Source organism: Cricetulus griseus, chromosome 8, assembly GCF_003668045.3.
Source record: "Cricetulus griseus strain 17A/GY chromosome 8, alternate assembly CriGri-PICRH-1.0, whole genome shotgun sequence".
NCBI classification, from domain to species: Eukaryota; Metazoa; Chordata; class Mammalia; order Rodentia; family Cricetidae; genus Cricetulus; species Cricetulus griseus.
The window spans coordinates 84238596-84257415 of NC_048601.1; the positions used below are offsets into that span (position 1 = coordinate 84238596).

At 37.0% G+C, this 18820-nt stretch overlaps 1 pseudogene; it reads left to right on the forward strand.

The window, feature by feature from the left end:
- Positions 1-10619: 10619 nt before the first annotated feature.
- LOC100761945 lies at positions 10620-11561 on the forward strand (annotated as a pseudogene).
- The last annotated feature ends 7259 nt before the right edge of the window (positions 11562-18820 follow it).

Genomic DNA, 18820 nt, shown 5'->3' on the forward strand with positions numbered 1-18820 from the left:
AGTACAAATCAGGAGAGATCAATTACGAACGCATAATTGTTTTAAAAACTTACTGGAACATATTAACTGACTACTGCCCACAATTGGATTGACAACTCAAGAACTAAGTAGTTTATTTCAAACCTTATGGGGTGATAAGGACTTAAATAGTTCAAAGACACTATCAGCTGAGGATGAGGCAGAATTGGCTTTGGTAGAAAAGTAATTACAGGATGCACATGTGAACTGCTTCGATCTAGAGCTTGATTGTATTCTAGTTATTTTACCTTCTATGCGTTCTCTTCAGGAATTCTTATTCCAAGAGAAAATAATATCATAGAATAGATATTTTCACCACACAGAGAAAAAGTTTTAATACCTATGTACAAAAAGATTTCTGAATTAATCCTGAAATGAAAATTAAGACATGATCAATGATCAGGAATAGACTCACCAGAGATTGTGGTACCTTTTACTAATGCTAAAATATCCCCATTATGGACAGAAAGTGAATATTGGCAAAGAGCTTACAGAAGTTATTTTGGCAGAGATTAGCAACAAATATCCCCCAAAACATGTGACTTCAATTTATAGAGAAGCCTAATTGGCATCTCCCTCACATTGCACAAGGAACACCAATTTCCAGAGCCCCACCATTCTATAATGATTAAAAATAAGTCAGAAGAGACAAGTTATAAGTAAGGAAATTTAAGTAAAATGGCTGAAAGAAATATAATGATGTGTCTTACTCGTTCTTGTATAACTAAATTCTACTACCAACAGGAAGTATCTCAAAGTTTACTCAAATGAAATGTGGCAAATGTTTATGTTTCATTTTGTATACTTTGGAAAATGAAAATATGTATACAAGACCATAAATAAATACTAAGAATTTCAGTGGATAAGTGCTTTGAGTTGTAAAATGGCTGATTCTCTAGTGACACATTTAATAGAACTCATGGCCATCATGGGGATATCTCTACAAATTAAAAGTAACAATGCTCCAACATATGTCTCTAGTAAAATGAAACAGTTTTTACATATTACAACAGAAAGCATATTACAGGTATACCACACAATCCTTTAAGACAAGCAGTTATAGGAAGATCTAATTTCACTTTAAAAGATATTCATAATAAACTGAAATGGGTAATAAAGACCTCCCAGAGATAGATTGAACAGTGCTTTATTAGTGTTAAATATTTACAATGCAAATGAAAAAGAATAACAGCTGTGGAGAGACATTGGATAGTGGAATAAACTCCTGAATTAAACCAGCCTGCATACTTTTAATATGTGTTGGCCTCAGAATGGAAACTAATGTATGTGTTACATTGGGGAGGAGGTTTTGGTTTCATTTCCACAAGAGAAAAAAGCTATGGATAGCATGCATCTTGATAAAGATTAGAATCGAATAGGAGAGTCCTCTTAATTAGAAAAGGAGATAGTTCATTAAACAGTATAGTCATTCAATCTAAACAAATTTTTAGGGTAACAAATGCTTTTCCTTTGATCAGATATATCCTGCTAAAAATGGAAACTCCCCAAATTTAGGTTTGGGCTGGGTTCTTGTTCTTCTATTTCCAGGAGAATAAAGACACACAGCTAAGAAATCTAAAGACAATTGGACAAATGAAACATCTGAAGAAGAAGGTTGAATAATCCAGAGAAAATGCCACAAGAAAATGAGTAAATTGACCTAATGTATAACATATTTTCAGCAAGATAAAATTTCATAAATCTTCCCAAATGTTTTTTTCTTCTGTTCTTTGCAGACATATAAAGGAAATGTTTTTTTTGAGTCCCAGTTCAATTAAAATATGAAGATAGCTTTGGAGTTGGAGCATAGATATCTTCTTCACCAAACCCAATCATGCTTGTTAAAGTAAAACCCAAAATCTCTGTCTGATGTCAGACTAGCCATCTTGTATTGGACAAAAGATAAACCCAAATTAAGGGATTATTCTATTGCCATTAATCTCATAATTGGTTGGTTATATTTTGACTCTTTAAAGCTTTTCCTATGGTATAAGTATCTCAAATTTTAAAAATATCTAAAATATCTAAAAATATCTAAATGATACTTATATTTATTAATTACATATGAATATATATTTAAACTTTCTGTTGTGATACTAGTGGTCATATAGAGTACTAACTAATTCTAAAAAGGCTTCATCTCACTTTCTGTCCATGATTTTGGGCTTGTGTCTGAATCAGGTAACTAGGAATTAAGTTTGTGTACCCTGAATGGACTTAACAATTAGGTTCCTTTAACCTCTCCTTGATCTGCTCATATGACATTTAAAATTTTTAAGTTTTCTGCAGTGAACTGTGACAATTCCTATGAGTGATTCAAGAAGCTAGTCTCTAAAACACCAACTAATCCAATTAAAAAGTGGGGTACAGAACTAAATAGAGAATTCTCAATGGAGGAATCTAAAATGGCTGAAAGACACAGAAGAAAGTGCTCAACATCCTTAGCCATCAGGGAAATGCAAATCAAAACAACTTTGAGATACCATCTTACTCCTGTCAGAATGGCTAAAATAAAAAACACCAATGGCAGTTTATGCTGGAGAGGATGTAGAGAAAGGGGAACACACCTCCATTGCTTGTGTGAGTGCCAACTCATGCAGCCACTGGAAATCTGTATGGCAGTTCCTCAGGAAAATGGGAATGAGTCTACCACAGGTCCAGCAATTCAGGCACTAGGGAAATGTCCAGAGATCTACAAGATTTACCCCAACTAACAATCTAAGCAATAGTTGAGAGGCTACCTTAAATGCCCTCTCCTGATAATGAGATTGGTGACTACCTTATTTGCCATCCTAGTGCCTTCATCCAGTGGCTGATGGAAGCAGAAGCAGACACACACAGGGAAACACTGAGGTGAGCTCAGGAATCTAGTTGCAGAAAGGGAGGAGTGATGTGCAAAGGGCTCAAGAACAGACTGGAGAAACCCACAGAAACAGCTGACCTGAACCAGGGGATGCTCATGGACCCCAGACTGATAGCTGGGAAGCCAGCATAGGACTGTTTCAGAGCCCCTGAAGGAGGAGACAATCTATGGGGCCACTCATAATGTATCACTATTTACCCTTAGTACAGAAATGAACTTTGGGAGCCCTCTCCACATCTCTCAGCCTAGACACAGTGCAGAATGTGTAGACTCTGCTCCAAATGATAGGACAGACTTTGAAGATCCCTCATTTGGGAGCAGAAAGGGATTGGGATAGGGAGTCTGTGTGGGGCAAAGGAGGAGGGAAGGGAGAGGGAACTTAGATTGACATGTAAAATAAGCCTGTTTCTAATTTAAATAAAAACTGATAAAAAACTTTTCCTAAGGTATAAGAATCTCAATTTTTAAAAATATCTAAAATTTTATGAGACTAATATGTATCTACTTCAGACAAGATGATGGGCATCAAAGAACCTCCAATCGGAGTTTGCTTTCTTTGTGGCAAAAGTCAGCCACTGGGTAGCAATCTGCCTTTGCCTTGACTGTTAATAGTATGCTGTCAAATTTGGACAAGTGAGACACAAACAAAAGTGACTGATAAACTTTGCCAAGACAGGTAGGTTAGTCCTTCAAAATTTCTGCTTCACAGAAAAGTCTGTCAGGTCAAAGATGGATGCCCCATCATTGCAGGGGAACCTTGGGTGGCTGTCCACGTAGCCAAATATTTTTGTCATTTCTATAGATTTTTGTTGTTGTTGTTGTTGTTGTTTTTGGTTTTTCGAGACAGGGTATTCCTGTGGCTTTGGAGGCTGTCCTGGAACTAGCTCTTGTAGACCAGGCTGGTCTCGAACTCACAGAGATCCACCTGCCTCTGCCTCCTGAGTGCTGGGATTAAAGGTGTGCACCACCACATTTCTATGGTTTTTGAAGTTCCCTGTTCTGTACTTCCTTTTTTCTCCTTGGTTCTCTGATTGAGTTGAAAACTAGTTATAGTTACAGATTTCCTTCTTCCAAATTCAGAAAAGAAACTCACATAAGTCATGTGAAGTGTATGAGGTTGAGAGACATAAAAGCCTAAGTTGCTTATCTAAGAAAATGTTTTGACAGAAAACACTGTCTCAGAAAATCGAACACAGAAAAAAGAAAGAAAAAATTTTTGAGTTGGTAATACAAATTAGGACAGAAATTAAATCAGGTACAAAATGTTGGCCTCACCAAGCTAGGATAGATATTGGAGTATCTTTTTGATTTTGCCAAATGCAAATGGAATAGACGTTTGAATGTAATTTTTTACCCAATAATTATTCTTATTGTATGTAATTTTACTAGGTCAGAGTTAAAACCTACCCTCTTTTTTAGACAATAATGGAGTAATGTTGTGAGATATTTTGATCCTATTCTGATGGTCCTGAGACTGACAATAAAGTTTCTTTGATTCAAAGGTTGTAACTAGCTACTAGCTGACCAAAGTTAGATGTAGAGGATTTGTAGGACTGAGGACAGATAGAGAGACGTGGAAAGTAGTAGGGTTGGATCTAGGAATGAGAGAGAAGTGGTCACTAGTAGCTTCTCTGCCACTTCTCTGATCATTCAGATTTTTATTTCTGTATCTGACTCTGGAATTTTTATTAATAAAGAATAAGTAAGTAAATGCTTCACCTCAAAGTGCAACATCAACTGGAAACTAAATATTTAAATGCCCAAGACTCCATGGAATATGTTATTTAAATCACCACAGCTCTGGTAAATTTAGATCATCTTTTGTATACCTCATATCTTAGTCCCTGTCTAGCAACCTTACAGTCTCTGTTTCAGACTTTCTTTTCGATATCTTAGAAAATTTCTGAGAATTTTCTTTTGATATGTTCAAAGCACAATACTTATCTGTAAACAATCTTTTCTTCTCTTCTTTTTCTGCCTAATATTTAACTATGTGTCTAGATGTGTTTTCTTCAGCTTCTGGCTAATGCTTCTCTCAGGAAATTGGAATAGTTACCAATCTAAGCGAATGTCAGAATATCACTAAGCATCATTACTTTGACATTTATTCTCTTGTCACGTTTGGTTCTATCCTAGGTCTCTGGGTCATCCAGCCTGGAGGTCCTGGTGATCAAAACAGTGTTATGGGTGGGCTTAACCTCTTGGCAAGTGTTTTAGGCTAGACTAGTCATTGCTGGACACTCCTTCAATCTCTAGACCTCCCTTACCTCATCCAATAAGTAGGTAAAAGGTGGAAGATGGAAGACTGTGTGTCTGGGTGGACATTTTCTTAATTTACCAAAACTCCTGTTAAGTTTTTGATGAGACTCTGAAACCACTGTCAAGTAAGTTTGGAGATATAAGGAAAGTTTTGGAAGCAGGAATGATACAGGATACCATGGGGAATCAAAAATGCTATTCTACTTCTTTTAAATGGTATATTATCATTATTCATTTTATTTTATTCACAATGACTGGGATCAGCTAATTCACATAGACAGATATAGCCTGGGGAGAACAGCTCACACATGGGAAACCCAGAGCTCAGCTGTTTCTACTCCACAGTTTTCCTGGAATTAGGGAAGTGAACTTTCCTACTTTATGGTACACCTTTCTAACAAGCTCAAGGTCAGAACTTTCCTCTACAGACGACATGATAATTATGGGTGTAGAGGGAGATGAGCTGATGACATTTCTTCCTTATAACTGCTTCTTAGAGCCTCATTCTACATGGATATTGATCAAAGGCCCAGCCAGGTGAGTGTTTCATTTTCTATTCATTAATAGTGAAAGCTTTAATTAGGCCACAGTGAAGTGAATCAAGATTTTCTGTAATAGAATGATTATCGAATCAGGAATTTAATGCTTAGAATTTTACTTTTGAGCTAAACTGTATTACAAGTAAACACAACAGATGACAACTGTGTTAGTATTCCATCTATTCCACAAAATCCCCGAAATAATTTAGTGGGTAAAAAAACAGAGAACCCACATTTATTTATTTGCAAGACCACATCTTTACTATTGAATTTCATTTCAATTATATTTTGTATTTTGTCATTTTGCTACTTTTCTCAAGTTAACTGACTATGGATTTATTTCTCTGATACTTAGGCCAGAAATATACAACAAATATTAACTAATTTAGTGTTCATCAATAATTTTCTGTTCTGTTAAGTTTGTATCTATTTAGGAATTCTGAGAAAAGTTTAAACTAGTAAAAGATAAGATATTCTTAACATTGTATGAATAAGTTTTAAAAATACACATATATTTATTTATTCTATTGCAGTAATTTCTAATAAAGTAAATATTTTCTGGGTATTTAAAAATATCTGGATATGTCAAGTCACTTTTTTATTAAATCATTGCAAAATTATGCTTACAAAAATGTAAATGTAAATTTCAGTTGGATATTGGATGTTTTAATAAAATAGTGTTAAGCTTAATATTTCAAGTTTTCTAAGTTGAATTTTGCAACACTGATATAATACTGAGTAAGTTTTTCATTAGCAGTGAAAAATATTTCAATTCTTGAATAGTGCAAAACTATTTAAAGTCAAAATCCCCCAGGTTTCCTCTAATAGTTACAAAATACAGTTCCTTATTAAAATACACATTCACAAAATATGCCAAGTAAGTTTAGCCACTGATGATCATAAGTCCCTTTTTATGTTGCTGGAATATCACTTACTAATGTAGGAGACTAAACAGGAAGTGAAGGCAGGTGTGTTGGCACACGCCTGTGATGCCAGCATTTGAAGGCTAAGGCCGGGGCATTGTGAGTTTGATCAAAGCCATTCTGAAGTACGGGTTGAGACTCTCCCATACACATACAAACCAAAATTGAAGTGGAAATCAGATAACATAAATTATGAAACTGTCTTTTAAATGTAATATAATATGCATATATATGTTATATGCATAATAATATAAGTCACTGGGCCCAGAGCATCCCAACCACAAAAAGCAAATGAAGAAAGCATGAGTTTATGTTTGCAATCATTACAGAATTTTCAGTTTGTTTTGAGTAATTCACATTAAAAATCTGCACTGGTGCTCTAGGCAGGAATCTCATGGATCTGACCCCGTCACCCAGAAAACAGAGATACACTCTCCATTTTCCTTAACATTTGTATTTCATGAGCACATTTGATATAATTCTCAGTTTTTCACTCACGTGCTGTACACATATTTATGTTAGCAGCCTCAGTGCACAATATGCTATTGATCTATTCTTAGACCAAGTAGTCGAGTCATCACACACACACACACACACACACACACACACACACACACACACACACACATATACAGAGTCCAGTGAACATTTTCATATTTTTCCCTGACTCAAATGCCATGTGATGTGTGATCAAGCTCTGGGTCTGACTGCTTCCCCACAGTCTCTGCAGTGACAGACACTTCTGCTGCTGCTGCTGCTTCATCTCAGGGGACCTGGCTCATAACTGTGAGATTGTAATATTCTAGTCAGTGTCTGTGTGCTTGCAGTTGCACCTGTGCTAAATTTAATTTCCACAGAATCATTTATACACTAAAATTATTTAACAATATCAGGCAATTACTATGAATTAATAAGTTAAATAAGTAATCACAATTTATGGCTGCTGACATTATGTATTTCATAAAAATTTCATGGAACTATTGAGTAGCTAATGTCTTGATCTTCCTAAGATTCCTGAGGATTTAGGAATGTTGCTGACAGTGAACACTGCCTCAGTCAACACCATGTGTCTTGTCATCTGGAAGTCACATAATCACTCTGACTTCTCTCTGAGCAGTCATTCTGATTTTTGATCATTATTCACTAAATATGGTAAAACTTCAAACTAAAATGATATGTTTTATTTAATATATATGCATGCTCACTATATTATTATCTCCACAAACCAGACTACAAGATGAACATAAATTCATTAACAAGACTGTTACAAATCAAATGTAGTGATAATATAGGGATAAAGTGATTTTTCTTGGAAGAATGTAGAGCTATGTGTGCACTAAGCAGCTCTTGGTTTCTATTGTTGTCCATCTCTTCAGACAGCTGCCTGCAGACTACTTGGTCTTCAGGTCAGGGTCAATTTAATAGTGATGGCTTCTCCATATTATGAAAGTTTATGGGTACACTTTGGGTTTTAGTACTTACAATAAATATTAAAAACTTTAATGTGAAAGCCATAAGCACTGCAATTTATTTTTTCAAATAAAACAAATAACTGTTCTCATTGCATGCACATGTTAACTCAGTTTGTGTCAATGGTGCTATAGTCTATTCTGGTTCAGTCTCAGCTGAGGTTAGCTCCAGAGAAACATGCCGCTTGATGAATTACAAAGTCCATCACTTTCTGTAAGTCATCAATATTTCCATATCAATTTATATGAAATATACAGGTTGTAGAACATATCTTTTGGCTAAGGAAAAGTTATTTTATGTTATGACCTTTTACCTCATACTATCACCCTTTCATATTACCTATATTACATGTGAATATTGATACATTTTAAATGTACAATTATTGAAAATTATTTTACATATTTGGTTTGTCTTCTTGAAATTTTAAATTTTGAATGGGAATCCCTGATACCAAGGCTGAATTAAGTGATATCCTGGAGCTTTTATTTATTTAACATTTATTAATTTTATTTTATATATATGATTGCTTTGCTTACATATATGTCTGTGTGCCACTTACATGCCTGGGTCTGAAAGTGCAATGGTTCCCCCAAAACTACAGTTACAGATGCTTCTGAGCCACTATGTCATTGCTGGGAATCTAACCCAGGTTCTTTGCAAGAGGAAATCATGCTCTGAATCACTGAGCCATGTCTCTAGCTTGTATATTGGAGGTTAAAAAACAAAACAAAACCCGAACATCATGGTGGAGTTACTGTAAATGTATGTTGATGGGAGATGTTTGGCTCTGGCAATTGAGATGATTCTGTAGCTATACTAGATCAGATGTTTTAAAGAAAATATAATGTAAATATAAAGTGTGTGAATTATGTTGTCACATCCATGGGTATGTTATAGTGTGGGCTCATGCACTAACTTCTGCATTATTTCTATACGTACTTGCATGCATCCATCTATATGTGTGGAATATACAAGTCAACTTTGCAGTATAGTTACGCACTCCTTTTTTCACAGGAATCTGGGTAAGTGTAGTAATTTTATATTTCTTTGTCACAAAGCTAATTTTAAAGTACTGAATTAAATTAATTCAATTAAAAATTGATACTGGTAACCAGGCCAAATCACTATCACAAGCACCAAGGCTAAGACTTTCGACTGAACCTGTAAAAACTCTCTCGGTACTGATGATGTAAGACAACACTGGGGATTTTGTTTTCCGCTGCATGGGAAGGAATCTCTTTTAAAACAGAAATTCCAAAACAGTATCACTACATGATCATCTTCAGCAAGTTGATGTTTGTCACAACGTGTTGACAATAGTGTTTGTATTTGTGTCACATGTTCTCTCTCGTTGGAGGCTCCTAACTGCACTTCTTCTGATGTGTGTATGTACCCTGTAGTGACTACAGATACCAGAGCAAACCGGGACCCTAGCCTGGATGGAGTGGTGTGCAGAGTGATAGAGACGAGAATAGCTGGGGACAAGTGATCTCATCAGGGAACTCGGAAAGGAGAGCTCCTTAGGAAGGGGGAAGACAGAAGAAGGTGGGCGGAAAGTATACAGGTTTAGCAGAATACAATTGATTTGATAGGGAAAAGGAGATAATTCAGAGTTCTTATCTAAGGTACAGGGAGATAAACACGGGGAGATAGGGTGATAAAATAATGATATGGATTGCTGAAAGCATAAGAAAAAATCTTAAGGATCATAATGAATTAGCCCCCGCCCAACGCAAAAAGAAAAGAAAAAAGTGTTTGTCTTGATAAATGGGAGTTAGTTGTTTAATCCTGAAGTGGAGTGTTCCAACTCATGATGGAATGTGATCTACATAGGGAGACATCTAGGAACATTGAGACCCATAGTCAATGTCTATACAATTAACAGGGTGTGGAAAGTGCCTCCAACTGTCTGTATGCCTTTAATTCTGGATACTGAGAATGTAAGACTTCATAGAAAAAGGGACATAAAAAGGAAAGTATGAACTATGATAGACATTTTGCTGATTAAAATAGTGGGATTATCATTGTGATTCCATTAGAATTATGAGTGAAAACAGTTGCAAAATAGAGCATGTTAGGATTACACAAATGAGACTGACTCACCTCATTACTTTTTGTTTCTTTTGCGAATAGTTCCCAGGTCAACATAAGTTTTATTTGGGTATAAAAATGTGATTAATATTCTGTGTTTGTCACTATTGTTTTAGGTGTTAATTATTAAATGAGGCAATGTAAATCAATATGATTGTATTTTTAAGGAATGACACCTAGGTGCAATACAGGCACATAAAGTGTGCATTCTACATTGAATATGGCTGAGAATGCATTTATTATGCACAATATACTATGTATACTCAGGAAATATATGGTGGGTATATAGAAATAGAAATATAGGCCATATCAATGTGGAACCTCAAAATTGAAAGACATACATTAATCAAGAATAAGTAGTTATAACAGAATGATGATAAAGACATAGTGACCATTAAGTCACAAGTCTGATGTATAATCTATTGTTTTTTCAGATACATGAAATATTCTTCCACTATGATGTTAAGATGAATAGAGTTTCCACATATGTCCCCATTAAGGAATGTCCTTTATTTCCAAGCTGTTCTTGGACTCCTCGCCAATATGTTTCTTCTTTTTTTCTACACTTTCATAATCCTATTTCATAAATCTAAGCTCATAGACCTGATCTCCTGTCAACTGACCTTTGTCCACATAGTGCTGCTCCTCGTTGGGGGGGAAATCGGGCTTACAGATATATTTGGGTCACTGAACATTGAGAATGACTTCAAATGTAAGGCAACTTTTTACATACACAGAGTGATGAGAGGACTCTCTATCTGCATCACCTGCCTCCTGAGTGTGATCCAGGCTGTCACTATCAGTCCCAGTACCTCTTCGCTGGCAAAATTTAAACATAAACTAAAAAAATACATGATCTCTGCTTTCTTATTTATTTGGACTCTCAATTTGTCATTCGGTAGCACCATTGTCTTCTACGTTGGGGCTCTTACCAATGTTAGTGAGACCAATCAGATGAAGTTCACCAAACATTGCTCACTCTTCCCCATGGACTACATCTCCACAGCACTGATTTTAACAGAGACAGTCATCAGAGACGTATTTCTTGTAGGAGTTATGCTGACCTCAAGTGCATACATGGTGATTTTCTTGTTCAGACATCACAGGCAATGCAAGCATCTTCATAGCCTCAGTCACCTGAGAGCGTCCCCAGAGAAAAAGGCCACACAAACCATCTTGCTTCTGGTGGCGTTCTATGTGGTCATGTACTGGGAAGATGTCATCATCTCATCCACTGCATTCCTGTCATGGATGTACCACCCAGTCATCCTGAGTGTTCAGAAGTTTGTGATGAATTCCTACCCCTCAATTGCTCCTTTGGTACAAATCAGTTCTGATTGCAGAATAATCAATATGCTGACAACCTTGAGGTCAAAGTGTCACCAGATTTTTAAATAATGATAATTTTTCTCATTTTAATAAAAGGATTTATTCATTTTTATTTACATTTGTGACTATCAAATCAGCATGTATGTATTATGAATTCCTGATGCTCACCAAGATCAGATGGGTCATTGTTCCTCCTCCTCGGATACTGCAATTACAGATGGTTCTAAGGAGTCATTCTGATGCAGCTGCAATTATTTTTTTACCAAACTACAGATTCCTTTTAAACTGTTTAATAGTTCAAGTAGCGAATCAAGATTCTTCTTTAAATAAAATTTGTGGTATTACACATGTTCATTCTTATGACATTTCTGCTGCCAACAACTATAGAGTCCTTTAAGTTCATTGTTACCATAAGTTTATATTTCCACAGGAATTTTCTTAGTCTCTCCTTTTATTTGATATCATAAGTGTTCCCTTGATGATTAGGTTACTCAAAGGAATCTCCTTATTGGTAGTGCATTTTGAAGCTTCTCTTCAAAATGATTTTTATGTATTCTGTGTCATCAAGAATAGTTAAAATATCCTATTGTAGATTTAATTCTCTTTCCTAAGTGTAGTTTCTCTGGAAAATAAAAATAACATGAATTTGAATATTCCATTTTTACCTACAGCTCCTTAATTAGTGGTAGAAAATTTCATTTCTTGTGTATTTGTAATTTATTTCATCCACACCTATTGAAATATTATCAGTAGCTAAAATTTGTTTATATATATACACACACATGATGTACAATGTGTTTTTGTGAATGTGTGTATGCGTGTGTGTGCACACAGAGGAAGGATATGTGTGCATATGCACATGGAGGCCAGGATCCCCCCTTTTACACCTCTTCATCCGTCCATAATAATATATTCTCTTTTCCCTTCCTAATGGGATCCCTGACCTCTATACCCCAACTCTATATCTAACCCATGTGTATCTCATGCCTCATTTATTAATGACTTAATAACTAAAATCCAAATATAAGCAAACATTTAACCTTTTTTTTTTCTTTCTGGGTCTGTGTTACATCACTCAGAATGACTTTTACTAGTTTCATCCCTTTTCCTGCAAATTTGTGAGTAATATTCTATCGTGTTAATGTGCCACATTTTCTCCATTTATTATTCTGTTTAATGGAAATCTGGTTGTTTCCAATTTCTGGATATTATGAATACACAAATGTCTCCAATGTAGGATGAATTGTCCTCTGGGTATATGCCCAATAGTGGTATAGCTGAATTTTTTAAATTTAAATTAGAAGCAAGCTTGTTTTTCAAGTATCCCAGTTCCCTCTCACTCCCTGCCTCTCCTGCTACCACCACCCCACCCGGCCCCACTGACCTCCTATCCCATCACCTTTGTTTTCCCAAGGTATGATGAGGCCTTTCATGGGGGAATCTTCAAGATCTGTCATTTCATTTGGAGCAGGCCCTAATTCCTCCCCAGTGTGTCTAGGCTGACAGAGTATCCCTCTATGTGGAATGGGCTCCCAAATTCCATTTGTACACTAGGGATAAATACTCATCCACTACCAGAGGCCCCATAGACTTCCTGGGCTTCCTAACTGACACCCACATTCAGGGGGTCTGGATCAGTCCTATACTGGTTTCCCAGCTATCAGTCTGTGGTTCATGAGCTCCCCCTTGTTCAGGTCAGCTGTTTCTGAAGGTTTCTCCAGCATGGTCTTGACCCCTTTGCTAATCATTCCTCCCTGTTTGCAATGGATTCCAGCAGTTCAGTTCAGTGTTTAGCGCTGGGTGTCTGCTTCTGTTTCTATCAGCTACTAGAAAAAGGTTCTAGGATAGCATATAAGGTAGTCATCAATCTCATTATCAGAGAAGAGCACTTAAGGTAGCTTCTTCACTATTGCTTAGAGTGTTAGTTTGGGTCATCCTTGTAGATCTCTTGACATTTCCCTAGTGCCAGATTTCTCTTTAAACTTAATACCACTCCCTCTATTATGACATGTCTTTTCTTGCTCCTCTATTCTTCCTCTGACACAATCATCCTGATCCCTCATGTCCTTCTCTCCCCTCTTCTTCTCCCCTTCACTTTTTCCTAACTCCCTCTCCCCTCCCCTATGATCCCAATTAGCTAAGGAGATTTTGTCCCTTTCCCCTTCTCCAGGGGACCATGTATGTCTCTCTTAGGGTCCTCCTTGTTTAGTAGGTTCTCTAGCAGTGTGGATTGTAGGTTGGTAATCCTTTGCTCTATGTCTAAAATCCATATATGAGTGGGTATATACTGTGTTTGTTTTTTTGTGACTGTGTACCTCACTCAGGATGGTTTCAATTCCATCCATTTGCCTTCGCGTTTCAGGATTCAATTTTTTTTTCCCACTGACTAGTACTCCATTTTGTCGATGTAACACATTTTCTTTATCCATTCTTCAGTTGAGGGGCATCTAGGTTGCTTCCAGGTACTGGCTATAGCAAATAATGTTGCTACACATGGGAGCGTCTAGGCCCTGCTCCAAGTGATATGACAGACTTTGAAGATCCCCTATTGAAGGTCTCACCCTTCCTGGGGTTCAGAAAAGGGATACCATAGGGTGTCAGTGGGGGGCAGGGGAGGGAGAGGAAACTGTGATTGACATGTAAAAGAAGCTTGTTTTGAATTTAAAAATAAATAAACAAAACAAAAACTAATAATGCTGCTATGAACATAATTGAACAGATGTCCTTTTATGAATGTGCATATTTTTGGTATATGCCTAAGAGTGAAATTACTGGATTTTATGGTAGACTGATTCCCATTTCCCTGAGGAACTACCATACTGATTTCCAAAGTGGCTGTATGAGTTTTTACTCCCACCAGCAGTGGAGAAGTGTTCTCCTTTCTCCACAACCTTTCCAGCATAAACTGTCATTGGTGTTTTTTGCTTTTAACCATTCTGTCGGGAGCAAGATGCTATCTCAGAATCATTTTGATTTGTATTTCCCTGAGGACTACAGATTTTGAAAACTTTCTTAAGTGTCTTTCAGCCATTTTAGATTTCTATATTGAGAATTCTCTATTAGTTCTTTACCTCACTTTTTTATTGGGTTATTTGGTGTTTTGCAAACTAGCTTCTTGAGTTCTTTGTATATTTTGGAAATCAGCCCTCTTTCAGATGTCTGGTTTGTGACTATATTTTCCCATTCTTTGTGCTGCTGCCTTGTCTTGCTGACTGTGTCCTTTGCCTCACAGAAGCTTCTCAGTTTCAGGAGGTCCCGTATATTAATTGTTGATCTCAGTGTCTGCGCTACTGGTGTTATGTTCAGGAAGCAGTCTCCTGTACCAATTAGTTCAAGGGTATTTCCTACTTTCTCTTCTAATAAGTTCAGTGTGGCTGAATTTAGTTTCAGGTCTTTGATCCATTTGCACTTAAGTTTTGTGCATGGCACCAGTATTCAGTTGTGGCAGCCCCATTTGTTGAAGATGCTTTCTTTTTTCCATTGTATAATTTTAGTTTCTTTGTCAAAAATTAGTTGTTCCTAGGTATGTTTTTCCATATCAGGGTTATCAGTTCGATTCCAATCTTCTACTTGTCTATATTTTGTGCCAATACCAAGCTGTTTTCAGGACTATAACTCTATAATAGAGCTTGAAGTCAGAGATGGTGATGACTCTAGAAGTTCCTTTATTCTACAGGGTTGTTTTGGCTATCCTGGGTTTTTTGCTTTTCCATATAAAGTTGAGTATTGTTCTTTCATGGTCTGTGAAGAATTGTGCTGGGATTTTGATGGAGATTGCATTGAATCCGTAGATTGCTTTTGACCAATTGCCATTTATACTATGTTGATTCTACCTATCCAAGAACATGGGAGATCTTTCCATTTTCTGGTATCTAATTTTTTTTAAAGACTCAAAGTTTTGTTATATATGTCTTTCACTGTTTGATTTGCATTACCCCAAGGTATTTTATGTTGTTTGTGGCCATTGTAAAGGGTGGTGTTTCTCTGGTTTCTTTCTCAGCTTATTTATTGTCTACTTATAGAAGGGCTATTGATTTTTTGAGCCTATCTTGTATCCTGCCAATTTGCTGAAAGTCTTTATCAGATGTATGAGTTCCCTGGGAGAGTTTTTCTGATCGCTTACATAAATTATCATATCATCTGCAAATAGTGAAAGTTTGACTTCTTCTTTTCCAACTTGAATTCCCTTGATCTCCTTTTGTTGTCTTCTTGCTCTAGCTAGAACTTCAAGTACAATATTGAAGAGATATGGAGAGAGTGGACAGCCTTGTATTGTTCCTGACTTTAGAGGAATCACCTTGAGTTTCTCTCCAATTAGTTTGATGTTGGCTTTTGGTTTACTCTATATGCCTTTTATTATTTTTAAGTTTGTTCCTGTTATCCCTGATCTCTCCAAGACCTTTATCATGAAGGGGTCTTGGATTTTGTCAAAGGTCTTTTCAACATCTAGTGAGAATGATCATGTGGTTTTTCTTTTTCAGTTTGTTTATATGGTGGATTACATTGATGGATTTTCTTATGTTGAACCAACCCTGCATCCCTGGGGTGAGGCCTCTTTGATCATGGTGAATGATTTTTCTGATGTGTTCTTAGATTTGATTTGCCAGTATTTTGTTGAGTATGTTTGCATCAATGTTTATGAATTGGTCTATATTTCTCTTTCTTAGTTGTGTCTTTGTGTGTCTTGGGTACCAAGGTAATTGTAGCCTTGTAAAAAGAGTTTGGCAATGACCCTTCTGCTTCTATTGTGTGGAATATTTTGAGGGGAATTGGTTTTAGCTGTTCTTTGAGTTTCTGGTAGAATTCTGCACTGAAACCCTCTGGCCCTGGGCCTTTTTTGTGATTGTGAGACTTGGATAACTGCTTCTGTTTCATTAGGATCTATAGGTTTATGTAAATTGCTTATCTGTTCTTGGTAAGTGATATCTATCCATTTAATTGTCCATTTCATGTAGATTTTGAATTTTGAGGAATACTGGCTTTCAAAGTATGAGCTGATGGTTCTCTGGATTTCCTCAGTGTCCTTTGTTTTGTCCCCCTTTTCATTTCTGATTTTGTTAATTTGCTTGTTCACTCTTTGCTGTTAGGTAAGTTTGGATAAAGGTTTGTCTATCTCCTTGATTTTCTTGAAGAACCAACTTTTTGTTTCATTGATTCTATGCATTGTTTTCCTAGTTTCTGCTTTATTGATTTCAGACATCAATTTGATTATTTCCTGGTGTCTACTCTTCACAGGTGAGTGTGCTTCTTTTTGTTCTAGAGCTTGCAGTTGTGCTGTTAATTCTCTTGTGTGACTATTCTTCAGTTTCTTCATGTGGGCACTTAGTGCTATGATCTTTCCTCACAGCACTGCTTGCAAAGTGTCCCATAAGTTTGGGTATGTTGTATCTTCAATTTCACTGAATTCTAGGAGGTCTTTAATTTCTTTTTTACTTCTTCATTGACCCAGTAATAGTGCAATTGTGCATTTTTCAATTTCGATGAGTTTGTAAGTTTTCTGCAATTTGTGTTGTTATTGAATTCTAACTTCAAAGCATGGTGGTCAGACAAGATGCAAGTGGTTATTCCAATTTTTGTGCCTGTTGAAGTTTGCTATGTTGCCAAGTATGTGGTCCATTGTAGAGAAACACAGGCAGGGTCGCTTGGCTAGCCCAGCATGGCATGCAGCAGCTAGTGGGGAGTGAGTAATTTGCCCCTTGGGCATCTGCAGTTTTATTACTTGTGCTGCAGCCCAGCGAGCATGCTCAAGGGAGCTCACTTCCATGAGCACCTGCCCGCTCCCCTATCCCTCTGGCAAGTGGGCTCCTAAGGGCCAGTTCCCTGGCAGTGGTGGCAGTTGGGAAACTTCAGTTTGAGCTTTGATTTGATTGCAACTGCGATCTGCTCCTCTGCTCCTCTGCAGCCTGCTTGCTAACACTACTAATTTGTTCACACAGTTCCTGCGGTCTGCTGGCTCCGTGGGTCCATGCGATTCATATGAGCCTTGCCTTTCTCCTTTTCTGAAAAACTTTCACTTGATTTGAGTTTGCTGAAAGTTTTACTTAGAATTTACAGAAGATAACAAATTAGAAACAATCCAAGGGAAGAGCATTTTGCCCCTGGATGCTGTTTGGAGGTATCCTTGTGCCACCTGCTGTATAGTTACTACAAGTTGAGACCTACAAGTGGAAAAAAAGAGCATTGAGATTAAAGAACACCAGGTTTCTACTGAAAGTGAGCACTGTGTTCTTTGTATTATAAGCTAATAATGATAAATGAGATCAACGACTCTATACACATGGTGGATAATCTTACAATTCAAGACGTTAGGAATCCTTTTGTTTCTTATATGGATCGGACTACGTGGAATATACATATTCTTAATCATGTCAATTAGTTTCATAATCCATATAATATTCTTCAAGAAAGGGTTCGAGAATAGAGTGAAGAATAAGGAATTTATAGAAACGATACAGATTGTGTAGGCAAATAATGAGATCTTAGAAAAAAGGGTTCAGAATATTGAAAATGGCAACATCCTTAGCCATCAGAGAAGTGCAAATCAAAACAACTCTGAGATACTATCTTACTCCTTAAGTTAGAATGGCTAAAATCAAAAACACCAATGATCACTAATACTGGAGAGGATGTGGAGAAAGGGGAACACTTCTCCACTGCTGGTGGGAGTGCCAACTTGTACAGTCACTGTGGAAATCAATATGGCTATTCTTCAGGAAAATGGGAGTCAGTCTGCCATAAGATCCAGCAATTCCTCTCTTAGGCATATACCCAAAAGAAGGACAATCATACAACAAGAACATCTGTTCAACTATGTTCATAGCAGCATTGTTTGTAATAGCCAGAACCTGGAAGCATCCTAAATACCCCTCAACTGAAGAATGGATACAGATAATGTGGTACATTTTGTCGTGACCCAGCATGTCTCAGCCTTAATCCATGAGGTTCTACCTGAGTGGGGGTGTGTGGACCTGGAAGCTCCGAGCAACCCAACGGCGATAAAGACCAAACACAGGCATCTTGTCATCTTCAGAGAGCTCTCAGTTCCATGTTGTAGAACTAGAGTCATTTCTTTATTAGCCATCTTTTCTGGTGTTTCTTAACCATCCTGCCAACACCACAAGGGAATCATCTCTCTTTTTTCCCTCTCTGCTCTGGCTGCTTGCCCCTAACTCCTAACCTTCTGTCCTCACAAGTTACTCACACATCTCTGCCCTCCCTGCCCAGGTGAGAGCCTATTCAGATGCTTAGGCCCACAGAGATGCAAATAAGAGGCACATTACCCTGAGGCCATGGTAAACAATAGTAGCCTTACTGGCATTAACAATATA